We start from the raw sequence: 12,175 nt of genomic DNA, 5'->3' as shown, positions 1-12,175 counted from the left end.
AAAGTTTTTGCAGAATGAATCTTCATAGGATGAACTGTTACTGAAATACAGTCCACATAGATAAAGTTTTTGCAGAATGAATCTTCATAGGATGAACTGTTACTGAAATACAGTCCACATAGATTAATTATCTTGGATTTAAGTGAAACTGAAGCAGATAGTTTTTGATCAATTATGTAAACAAGATCATTTATGTCTTTACGGCTGGTGATGTAATATATTTATCTCATTGTCTATCTGTCTGTAGCCATTCTTTACAAAGAGACCCTTCTCTATGCAGACTTTTTTGTTTTTTGTTTTTAAATGAATACCAGCATTTTATAGGCAGTAATGTTTTACATATGTATTGAATGTCACTTTGCAAACAACAAATGTAGTTGTTATTTGCAAAGTGACATTCAATACATATGTAAAACATACATGTGAAATCTTCATCCCTTCCTGCCACCTCACTTATTTTTATGTTTTCACAGATATTGAATTAAGAAAAGTTTGCCAACCTTTTTCATGACATGTGCCAGAGTACAATATACTCAAGCCCAAAGTGCCAACTTCTTTAATACAATAATTTGTAAATGATCTTAATTGTAAATTATTTTTTACAGATTTTTGCAGTATTTAAACATGTTCACTTTTGAGAGCAATCAAAGGATAGTAGAGGCACCTGTTGTGGACCAGAAAGTGGCAAAGGTTAGCATGAGTGAAGTTAGAAAGGCAATGAAGAAGATGAAGAATGGGAATGGAGTTGGAGTCATACGATGAAGTCATGGGAAAAGGTGGTTGAGGCCAGACTAAGGACAGAAGTAAGTATTTGCGAGCAGCAGTATGGCTTTATTCCAAGGAAGAGTACCACAGACGCAATGTTTACATTGAGGCTTGGAATGGAGGACGACTGTGACCAACACAGGAGAGATGATGCGGCGATAAATACTTGGAGTACAGTAACGATAGCCACTATGGCCTGAGGAAAACCACAAAATAGTCCGACAGGGAATGCAGGTGAAGCAGGGACTAAAAGGGCTGGTGATGATGATGGGGATCAGCCTCAGGTGCATCTGGGGTGTCCACAGCCAATCCCTGAAGCAAAACACAGAACAGGTGTGAGCATGGGTGAAAAGGCAATTAACAGATCATGACCCTCAGTTAAACTGTTACTGGACCACTGCTTTCATTTGAAAAGAACCGAGTTGCCTTAGTGGGGAATTATATTTAGATATAAATGTATGCAAAGACATAAATTATGCAAACTGACTACAATGTTAAGTAAAACTTATCTGTACCTACCACTTTGCACCCTGACTGTGTCCTTTATCTAGCAAATGGTTGTCATGCATGCATTTTATACATCCAATTTGTCCTTTTGTCTTTTAAGTTCATGGTCACATTTTAGTTCCGAGCAATTAACACACTGTCTTTGTTTAAAACGTTAAAATCAAGCTAGGTACTGCGTTTGCTCTTAGGATTTTACCCTGCACTACTGTTTATATGGGGAAAAAAGTGAATCAAGAGTTTAACATCCCGCAGCTCCAAAACAAATCTCCCATAAATATAAGCAATTGCCGCCCCCCCACCCCCCACCCCACTGACTGGAACACATGAAAGCATTGGTAATTGTAAGAGTTGCCGCGTTTATATGGGGGGATGTGACGCGGCTATAAAAAATAAAAATGGAAGGCTCTCATTGAATACAATGACTTCCTTCCTCTCTCTTGCTGCTTGTATCGCCCAAGCTGGGAAAAAGGAAAAAGAAAATCTCCATTTGGCACTGATTAGGGAAGACGCAAATTTGAAGTAGGGGGTTTGGAGACCACAGGGGTTACACACATGTATCTGAAGCTCCAGGCCCCCTCTAATTTAGTTGTCTAGGAATTTGCTGTATGTGCTGCCTCATGCCAGTAAGTCTCAGCCTCACAGTAAATACATGGCGCAGGGCAGTGTACTTCAACCCATTTGTAAGTCATTAAAATATTTTCTCTGTGACATATTAATTAAAGTGACGGTGAGTGCGTTCATATTACTTGAGCTACACACCAAACAGCACTTTCCCAATCAACTGAAGAAAGTGGGAACTTCTTGGGTCATAATCCAGTTTTCCAGAAGCACTGAAATCTTGCACTGATTTTAGGTTTTCTTTATCGAGTCACAGTTTCACAGTTGTATAAAGGAATGCTGTATTATTAAAGATAATGATTTAATTCCATTATTAAGTGCACTGTTCCTCTGAGATAGATGTACGATAGTAGTGGTGGTCTTGTGCATTTCCAGCATTATTACAAAATGTTGTTCATTTTTTTAACTTAAGTGATCCTTCAAAATCTCAGGCTGAACATTTTTGTATTGTTCCTGCTACTTGCCAAAAAAGTACACAGACCTTTATTCATCAATATGTCTGCCAATTATGTGCAATGGAACAAGCTGTGAACGTAGCATTAACAGACTGGCCTCGACATTGTGTTTAATTCTGTCCAACAGCTGTTTACATTCAGCAGAAAAGGAGAAAAATGTCTCATTAGCTCTCGTTTTAGCTCCGTTTCATTCTCCATGTACGCACAATAGAAATATCTGATCAATAAGTGCTCAATTACGTTCATTATGTTCTGGCTATTTGACTGCCTTTATAGTTTGGTGTCCGTCTGATGCATGTACAGTACAGTGCAGTTTATAGATATTTTATTTTATGTGCATGAAACAGTATATAGATACTCTCTATGCATGAAAACTGTTGCACTTAATGAAGTACATGTGAGCAAATGAAAACTATCAGCTGGCAGATGCTAAAAACATTCTTTGGAACTGGGTTCGGCACTATGAGTAATGATTTATTGTTGCCGCAGTCATTTTCCATCCATCCATCCATCTTCTTGTAGATGAGATGATCGCAATCGTCTCGTCTACAGCCGCTCATCAGCCTTGCGGGTCATGGCTCTGCTGGAGCCTATCGCAGCTGGCTATGTGCGAGAGGCGGAGTACACCCTGGATGAAGCACCAGCTCATCTTAGAGCAGGGGTGGGCAAACCTTTTGACTCGCGGGCCACAATGGGTTCAATACTTTGACAGAGGGGCCGGGCCAGGAACAGATGGATGGACTTTTTGGCATAACTAATATAAATGACACGTGCAAGCCATGCCTGTCTGAGAGCCACAGGAGAGACAACCACTCAAACTCACGCTAACACCTGTGGACACCTAAGTTGCATGTTGTTGGAGGTGGTAGGAAGCTGGAGGACCCAGAGGAAACTCAATGCACCACCATGCTGGCCATTTAGTTCCGCCTTTTTATTATATAATTTAAATTATAAAATATATTTTTGGAATATTGGTGGAAACATAATTAATAAAAATAAAGATATACAACTTTTTTATGTATTATTTTTGCGCAAGTGTATTGTATGTATTTATTTTTCTTCTAATGCTGCACTGTTTGAACACACATTTTTCTCTGATGTTTTCCCTTTGAGAAGTCCTGATCTTTCACTCTTTTACCCTCAATGAAATTTATTATTTCCCTGTTTCAATCAGCCGTTCTAGTAGCATCAATTGGTAGCAGGTGAAACTTGTATTCACAAGTATATTTGACTCAAATGACTCGATTCACTTTAGTGAGTGACTCATTTAAACTCGATTCAGTAAAAAGAATCGGGTTTACCATCACTACTGCTTTACAGATTAGAGACATGTTGTTTGATTCTCTTTTGGTGATGTATAAACTAAATTATTCAATGTATTACTGGAACTGTCTTTGTGGTCTCCGTTTTTGTCCTTCCCATTGAGCCAGGGTTGTGAAAATTGCAATGTCAAAATATATATAAATACATAAAATATATATAATTGTTTTCCTTTGATGGAAACAAGGTGTTGATTTCCCTCAACTCATGTGGATTATATTTCTATCTCTTGGCCCACTGAGAGAATTATGACCCTGATAACTTTCATTCGAAGCCATTATAGGATCAGAAAATGTTTACTACAAAAATTCAGTGGTCAGTCGGTGAAGTCATGCGTTCCTTAAAGAGCCTTTGACTCATTTCAACATGTATAAATATATCCATTACATTATGGAGGCCAGTCAAATATTTGTTTCAGCGGTTTTACCCCCATATAATGTAAATTGTTGCAAGCTGTTGCACTTGGAAAATGTTTTCTCATAATGCTTTTCGGCTTTCACATTAATCATGACTAAATGTTGCATTGAAATCACTACAGACAGGCAATTTATTCTTGGCTTCCCCAGCCCCCCTCATGAAAGGCATGTGGCAAGAGGGTCATTTTGGATTTGAATAATAAATGTCATTATTTGTCAACAGTTGCTCATTAGCATTTGCAAATGTATTGTGTTTTCTTGAAGGTATTTCTCTGTGGTTATGATCATAGAAAAAAAGAAAAAAAAAACAGTGACTTGTTATGGCAAGTGAAATGATCACAAGATAATTACCTTTTCATGGTGAAGTCATAAGGAGATTCATAGAATAATCATCCATGTCTGTCATGAAGAATCTTATTAAACACTCATAAATATTGATAAAATATATACAAGAGCGTCCCACATTTTATTGACATTTGAGACCACAGAACAAAAACCAGACACCACAGGAGTACAAATTTAAATAGACCCTGACATTGTCAATCTCCTACTGAAGGAGATGAAATATAATATATGAATTCTGAAATCATAAAGATCCTAATAAAGATCCACCCTAATAACAGAACGTCATTGTCTTCCAACTGAATGCTGCTACTGCGGTTTATCTGAATTTTGGTCTGAGACGTCTCAGTGAGGGATTGTGTCTAGAGTCTGTTTCAATTTTACTCCTGCAAAGATCTGTGCTTCCTGCTGACTGGGATGCTACATGCTAATGATAACGTAGCATTTCACCGTTATTTTAAGGCAGTGTTTATTTGGCTCTGTCTTCTTCTTTGTAAGAAGGTGAGTGTAGATATTCTAGGATTAATAATTATTATTGCCTCCGTGCTGCCTTTTCCAGCCACTCGTATGTTTTTACGTTTTTCCCATGTCAGCTACCGCTTATATATACAGTATATATATATAGAGTATGTATATACTGTAATCAGGTTACACAGAAACATACTGTACATGTATCAACCAGTTTGAGAGAAAAAAATATATACGTTAAATTTTCTCTTTTTCAAATTCACTTTCAGATTACATTTCTGCTGCATCATGCCCCAAAACTTTTCCAACAGAAGCTCATTGTCTAATAATTCATGCAGTGCGCCGTCTTAGCCAGCCAAGTCATGGTTTCAACAGATCAGCATTAATCACCCCGTGACCTTCCTCTCAACCAGGCCCATCTAAAGCTCGTTCATCCCCATTTGCCATGCAGCTCTGCGGGTTGATAATTGGCAAAGCAAAACACAGATTAAACCCAATTTGGAGAGTTTCAACTTGAAGTTTAGCAAAGACGGCCAGGCTCAGGCTCAACTGGGGTTTACTATGCTTTGGTCCGTGCTGTCTGCTGAGGCTTCACCAGGACCACAAAACTTAAATCAAACCAGTCTGTACTGTGCGTGTGTGCGTGTGCATGTGTACGTGCATGTGTGTGTGTGCGTGCGTGTGTGACACCAATATAGGGTTAAATAAATAAAGCAGTAGCGTGAAGGACTGTGCGCATCTGTAGCACGCCACTGATATAGTTTCCTGCACCGCCATCCTTAACAAAAACCATCTTTCAGCATCCAATTCCATTTGTGTCATTAAACTATTAGTCTAAGTTTAATTGCAGGATGTTGTAAAATAATTTGGTCTATGAGTAATGACAATATTTTGGCTCTTACAAAGCAAATGAAAGCTAAACTATGTAAAGCTGGTTGTTTGTCTTCCTTTCGGCATGTCTGGCCAGCAGATTTGTGTCTTTACCTCATGTAACTCAGATCTACTGATGAGGGGTTTTTTTTATTGAATGAGGGAAACATCATGACAGGATAACAGACTAATGACTAATTTCATGGATATTGAGTCATCTGAGTAAGACCATGAGAAGGATCAGCTTTAAAGAGCAACTGTGACTAATCTGATAGGAGCTTTTTTTAAGAAGGTATACGAGTACCTTGTAAAGAGTAAAGGGCATCAAGACGTCTCCATGTTGGCTTTTTTTGTGACCTAAACGGCTGTAAGGAAAATGTACTTCATTAAAATTCTCTTTATCAAACTCGTGGTTCAAAATTAGAAGAAGGGAGAAGGCATTCCTTTCTGCAACCGTTGGAGATGACCCCTGGGAGGCAGCGTGCCTAATGAAACCTCAGTCACCATGACAACAATATCACTACAAGTACAAAACTTCCTTGATTATCCACATTTTTAGTTGTTCTGCAGGGCAACAAAACTAGATGAGAACACTCGATAAGTTATGATCAGCTGCTGCCGCTGCCCTTTAAATGGCAGCTTGATAGGATCTTTGAGGCGCACTGGGCATGTATAGTGTTACTTTCATCAAAGGCAACTGGACGGGGATGAATGGAGGATGGTGTGTGTACTGCCTTTGCTTAGTGGAGGCATTTCCAGCTGGCGCCAGGGCAGAGGAAACCCACTGAGACACACAACAACCCACATAGACACAGGGGTCAGCCTGGATTCACCCTCCCCTCCACCACCACCTCCATGCCTCTTGGCCTCCTCCGCCCCTTCTTCTTCTGCTCAAACCCTCACCCCCACCTTCCCCTCCCAGGCATGACCGTCTCTCATCTGTTCTTTCCCCCTTGATCATCTTTTCGTCTGTTTCTCCTAGCAACACTCTTCATTCTCATTATCTCCAAGAGTATAAATGTTCCCTGATAAAATACATTCATCAATATAACTAAGTGTAGGAGAAATATTTAAGAGCACCTCTTAAGTGATCATACTTGTAATATTGCCATTAAAACAGTTAGACACCACAAGTTAGACACAAGTTTTTACTCCCAACATATTACTGAGTGATACCTCAAACTAATGCAAATATAATCAATATAAACTTTATTCTTGTATTTGGACCACTCCCAAAAGTAGCATAATGCAATTCCTTATTACTTCAGCTGATGTAGCTCTGACATTTAGATTTAACCCAATGTTGTTTTTTTAGTCATTTGGGAACATGTCTCAAGACAAAGACTACAATTTTAAATCACGTGCAAACTTTCCATGAGCAAAATAAATTATGATATTTAAAACAACAGTGTCATCTACTGCGATGAATTTACATACTTGGAAACAAATTTGGAGACATTTTTATTTTTCAACTGAATTTCTTCTGTTACTTAGCTGCTAACATGAGCTGGCACCTTTGTAGATCTTTACATTGAGGATTGTATAAACCCTCAGACTCCTGTCCTGATGGGTTGCGTGTTGACGTCAAATTGTTGTGATTACAAGCTCCACCAAGACTTTTATTCATAATCGTCAGGCATTAAAGATCTGCCCCAAACAGGCTGTGTAAAAGGCAGGAGTGATGAAGCATCACAGGAAGGTGGATCTTAACACCTCCTGACTAAGATACACAGCGAGGCAGAGCTTACATATCCACAAAGCTTCAATCCTTCTCCAAACTTTGAGTGACACCGGGGCGCACAACAATTCTAGTAGGATGCTATTTGCTTAATGACTCTTGGCACAGGCTTCCCTCAGTTTACGGGGGGGGAATGCTTTGGGCGGACTCCAAATGGTCAGGGCAAATTTAAAAGCCAACCTGCTATTTTACTGTTCAGATCTGGTGATGCTATAAAGCAGGAAAATGGGGTTTGGCGGCCTTTACGTGACTACTCGGCTGATTTTATGTGATTTTCCCTCAGCACTTAATCTAAGTCTTTTTGGCACAACATGTCATGTCTTGACCAAGCATGCAATCTGTAAATTCCCTAATAATTTTTTTAGCGCTTTATTTAGTTCCATGCCCTGGGCCAACTGTGTCTGAAGTATGTCACCCAGTAAAAATGAAAAGAATAAGAAAAAAAAAATGAAAGGCTTAACAGGGCATAATGTAGATTTAATTAACAGGCTAAGCATGGGTTCTCTCTCTCTCTCTCTCTCTCTATCTCAAAAACACACAAGCATGTGAAAACAGAAAATGAGACAAAATCACAAAGCAATGCTCATGCAAAAAACACTAACAGTTAAACACAATCAAACTTAAAAAAACATAGATATATTATTTTATAATCATACACAAACACACACTTCTGACAAGGCAGGACACACAAACTTAAAGCCACATATACCCAGGTTTATAGAGATGGTGTGAAAATATGTGCGTGTGTAAATTAGATGCCGACAGGCTCACAGCAGAGAAGCCAACAGAATGAGAGACAGAGAGGATGTGGCATGACTTTGAATTTCTGAACTAAAGTTTGAGGCAGAAGGAATCATATTTTGCATTAAATGTATTAAATCTTTTTTCTTTAAAGATTTCACGCAAAAAAAATATTTATTTCCTTTGGAGCCCATAAGTGTAGGATATCAATGTGTAGGTGAAAGGAAATGCTCAAACATTTATATGATGTAAGTTGTACTGTAATTATATTTTTTTAAACTGATATAAATTCAAAAACTTTCAGAAGTATGCAAGTTTTACAAAAAAAAATCAAAAGCATTCATCCATTATGAAGAACTGCCACTGTAACTGAACTTATCAGTCAACATGCAGTTGCTGCTTTTGTCAGATGAAGCTTTATTTTAATTGAAGTGGTGAAACGTAATGGTGAGATAATCACTGGGTGTTTAGGAGGAACTTCTCAGTGAGATGATTTGCATTAGGTGAAAGGTAATTAGTGGTTAATTGTTTTTTATTAGTTGTGAGCAGCTCAGCAGCTGATTACAAAAATCTCACGTCTAATAACTCCCTATTTAATTATTACTGTTAAAATGAATTATTTCATCATTATACCTACTGTATTAATATATAATCATCATGGAAATCATTTACGTTGTAATGAATATTATAGGAGCTACAGCTGACTAAGAAAATGTATTTGTGGAAAAGGTTGCAGCATGTTAGCTAAATTCTGTGGGACTTTCATGAACAAAATGATGAGCATGTTTATTAGCGTGTTTACATTTAATGTATTTTTTTAAGTAACTTATACGTTATTTGCCTATTAAAGTTTAAAAGATAATATTGTATTTTTACTGCATTAGATTTAACTCACTAAATTGTAAATTGTTCATATTAATTTTAAAATACATCTTCTTTAAATAATATAAAAGTCAATGACATATAAAACCTGCACGCGTGTGTGTGTGGGCATGCGAGGGTGTGTTTGTATGTGCGTGTGTGTTTATTTATTGTATTTATTTCTTTATTAAAGCTTTAATAACCCTGCAATGCGATGGTGTAACCCAACTCTCGCCCATAGTCAGCAACCTCAATCGTCTCATCTACAAGAAGATGGATGGATAGATGGATGGATGGATGGATTGATGGAAAGCTCATAGTTATCCTTTATCAGAGCCAAAATATTACAGGAAGCTGTGCTATAATCCTACATTAATTCCACTCACATGAATTTATTCCGGCAAAAAATAACTTCAGTTTGAATCTAAAGAGACGAACAAATACGGTGAAACACAAAAAGAAAATGTCTGGCAGAGATTTCAAACAATTTGTTAAAGAAATCTTGGTTATTTGCAGATGAATAAGAAAGCAGAAGATTTGAAGAAAAATATTTTTCATGTACGTTTGACTTTAAAAACAATATGCGTATGTTGTGAGGCTTACCACCATTGAAAGACATTAAATGCACGTGAATGCATTGTTAATTTAAAACAAAATTAAAAGACGATATAAGCTTTTAGGTAGTGGATATAAATATGAAATACATCTGCGGCACAAAAAAGAACCTGCCTCATACATTCATATCAAAATAATGATAAGTTCCCCCTGTGGTTTCAGTACAAACTCAATTATAGACACGTTACAGAACACTCAGAGCAACATAAATCAAAGACAGCATTAAGATATGGAGCGTCACTGACATACACGAACTAGCAGTTGTATTGCATTATTATGTAGTCATTCATTGAAAGACGTCGGGTTTTATCCATAATTCAACTCAGTAGCTGACAACATTATGTAACAAAAAAAGAGACTTCAAATAATAATCGTAGTGACCTCTTGAGGTTTGCTCATTTGTTTACCACTTCATGGAATACTATTTGATGCTTTTACACTCTTGTGTATACAGTACATACATATAGGCCTGAGCGCACACACACACACACACACACACACCAAGGGCTTATAAACATGCAACATTGGAGAGGCAGATGGTTGAGTGATGGGCAGCCACGTAGCAGCTTGTGGTGATTGCTGCCTTGCTCTGGGGCACCTCGGCAGTGCTCAAGAAGCAAACTGACACCTCTCTAGCTACCAGCTCACACTCCATTTGGTCCATGCTGGACCCCCCTCTGGTTCCCAAGCTAAGTCTGTGTGGACCGAGTTACTGCCACCCCAGAAAAACAGTGGACAGCGCCTGTGGTCCGATCCCACGGAGGGACAGAACGTCTCAGTCTTAGTAGTCCAAGTAACCGCTAAGCTATACTAGTGCTATTGATTCTATATACAATAAATAATAGTTAAAGAAGATTTATATATATATGTAGGTTCAAATTTTTACCATCTAAAATAATCTAAAATAATAAAAAGTGAGAATATAACAGATTGCAAACTTGAAATTTGAAATTATAAAATTTTTGTTATGAAAAACGAATTTGCTCTGACTCTAGATAATTAGATGTATGCTCAATTCATTTAAATTATTTGTTAAAATTGTTTGGTTTTATGATGTCAACTGATTGAACATCATATATCCATGCAGATTTACTTTTAAGAACACAAAACCCAAAATATACATAACATTAGCTTTATTTCAGTAAATAATTCATGTTTACTGCATGTCTTTGAATCATGGAAAAATACTCACAGACACAGGACAGCATGCAAACCCCACTCAGAAAGGCCCCAAGGTGGGATTTGAGCATAATTGCTTGCTAACCGCCACTCCTCTTTGCTGCCAAGCTTCTCACATGTGATGGCAGGAGTATGTAGAAAACTAAGAACACACAAAAAATTCTAATCGTGTTTAATTTAGTTTTAAAGCTGTTCTAACAAAAGGCGGTCAGTTTTACATTTAATTAAAAAAAACAGAGGAGAGATTTAATAACACATTAAAATCTATTCAAATAAACTATATTAAGACACAAAAGATTTATAACGTGTTGCATTCAGTTTTTCAGTGTAGTGATTTTATCTAAAACTAAATGAAAAGATGGTGAGGAAAAATAAACGGAGTCATGAAGAGAAGCAGAGAAATCTCATTAAAATAAAACTTCTCACTTTGTGCTGTCGCCTTCATTTTCTTTCTCACCTCTGAATCTCTCACACAAGTACACGACACAAATGTAGCTACACAAAGTGCACAGGACTATACGCATTTATTCATTACACATACTCTCATAGAGCATGTATGAGAACATTATTGCAATATAACATAACTGAATACAACTCAAAATGCGTGCGCACACACACACACACACTGCCACAGATGAGTAACAGCTATGACCCAAAAAAACTTGATTAAAGTTGAATAATCTGGCGGTTTTCATTGCTGATATTAGATGTTTAAATGCTTTTAAGGTTTTGGAGCACGAATAAACAACTGATTTAATATACCGTAAGGTAAGGAGGAAAACACACACACTCGTTCCCAACATCATTTCCTTCTCCAACACTCTGGAACACATTCCTGTCTGCCTCAATACGCCCCTCCCTTCTGGACGGCTCACTGCTGTGTTTGGACAGTTCACTGTCCTTCAGTGCAGAGATGGCTGGTAACGGCGGTGCTGGAAGTTTAGGCTCCATTCTCTTGACTTGGCTGAGGTGGCTGTAGAGCCCGACGCCGGTGCTGCTGTGGAGGCCAGTCTCCTGCTGCTGCTGCTGATGATGATCTGTGTAGCACATCTCCAGAGCAGCTGGGTTATGTTGCTTCTGCTGTTACAACACAAAGACAAAAGGTTCTATTTCAATTTAGATGACATATTAATATAATGCGACAATAAAATGACTTTTATTTTTATTAATATTTCAGACAAATCAGTTTGAAACGTGATTTTTAAGTTGAATAAAAATACATTTTGTGTCATGAAGCTGAGAGCATTTTGTGTTTTTAAAAATGATGTGTTGAGCATTAA

The sequence above is a fragment of the Brachionichthys hirsutus genome, chromosome 17, assembly GCF_040956055.1.
Source record: "Brachionichthys hirsutus isolate HB-005 chromosome 17, CSIRO-AGI_Bhir_v1, whole genome shotgun sequence".
NCBI lineage: Eukaryota > Metazoa > Chordata > Actinopteri > Lophiiformes > Brachionichthyidae > Brachionichthys > Brachionichthys hirsutus.
Note: the sequence above shows the minus strand (reverse complement) of the source record.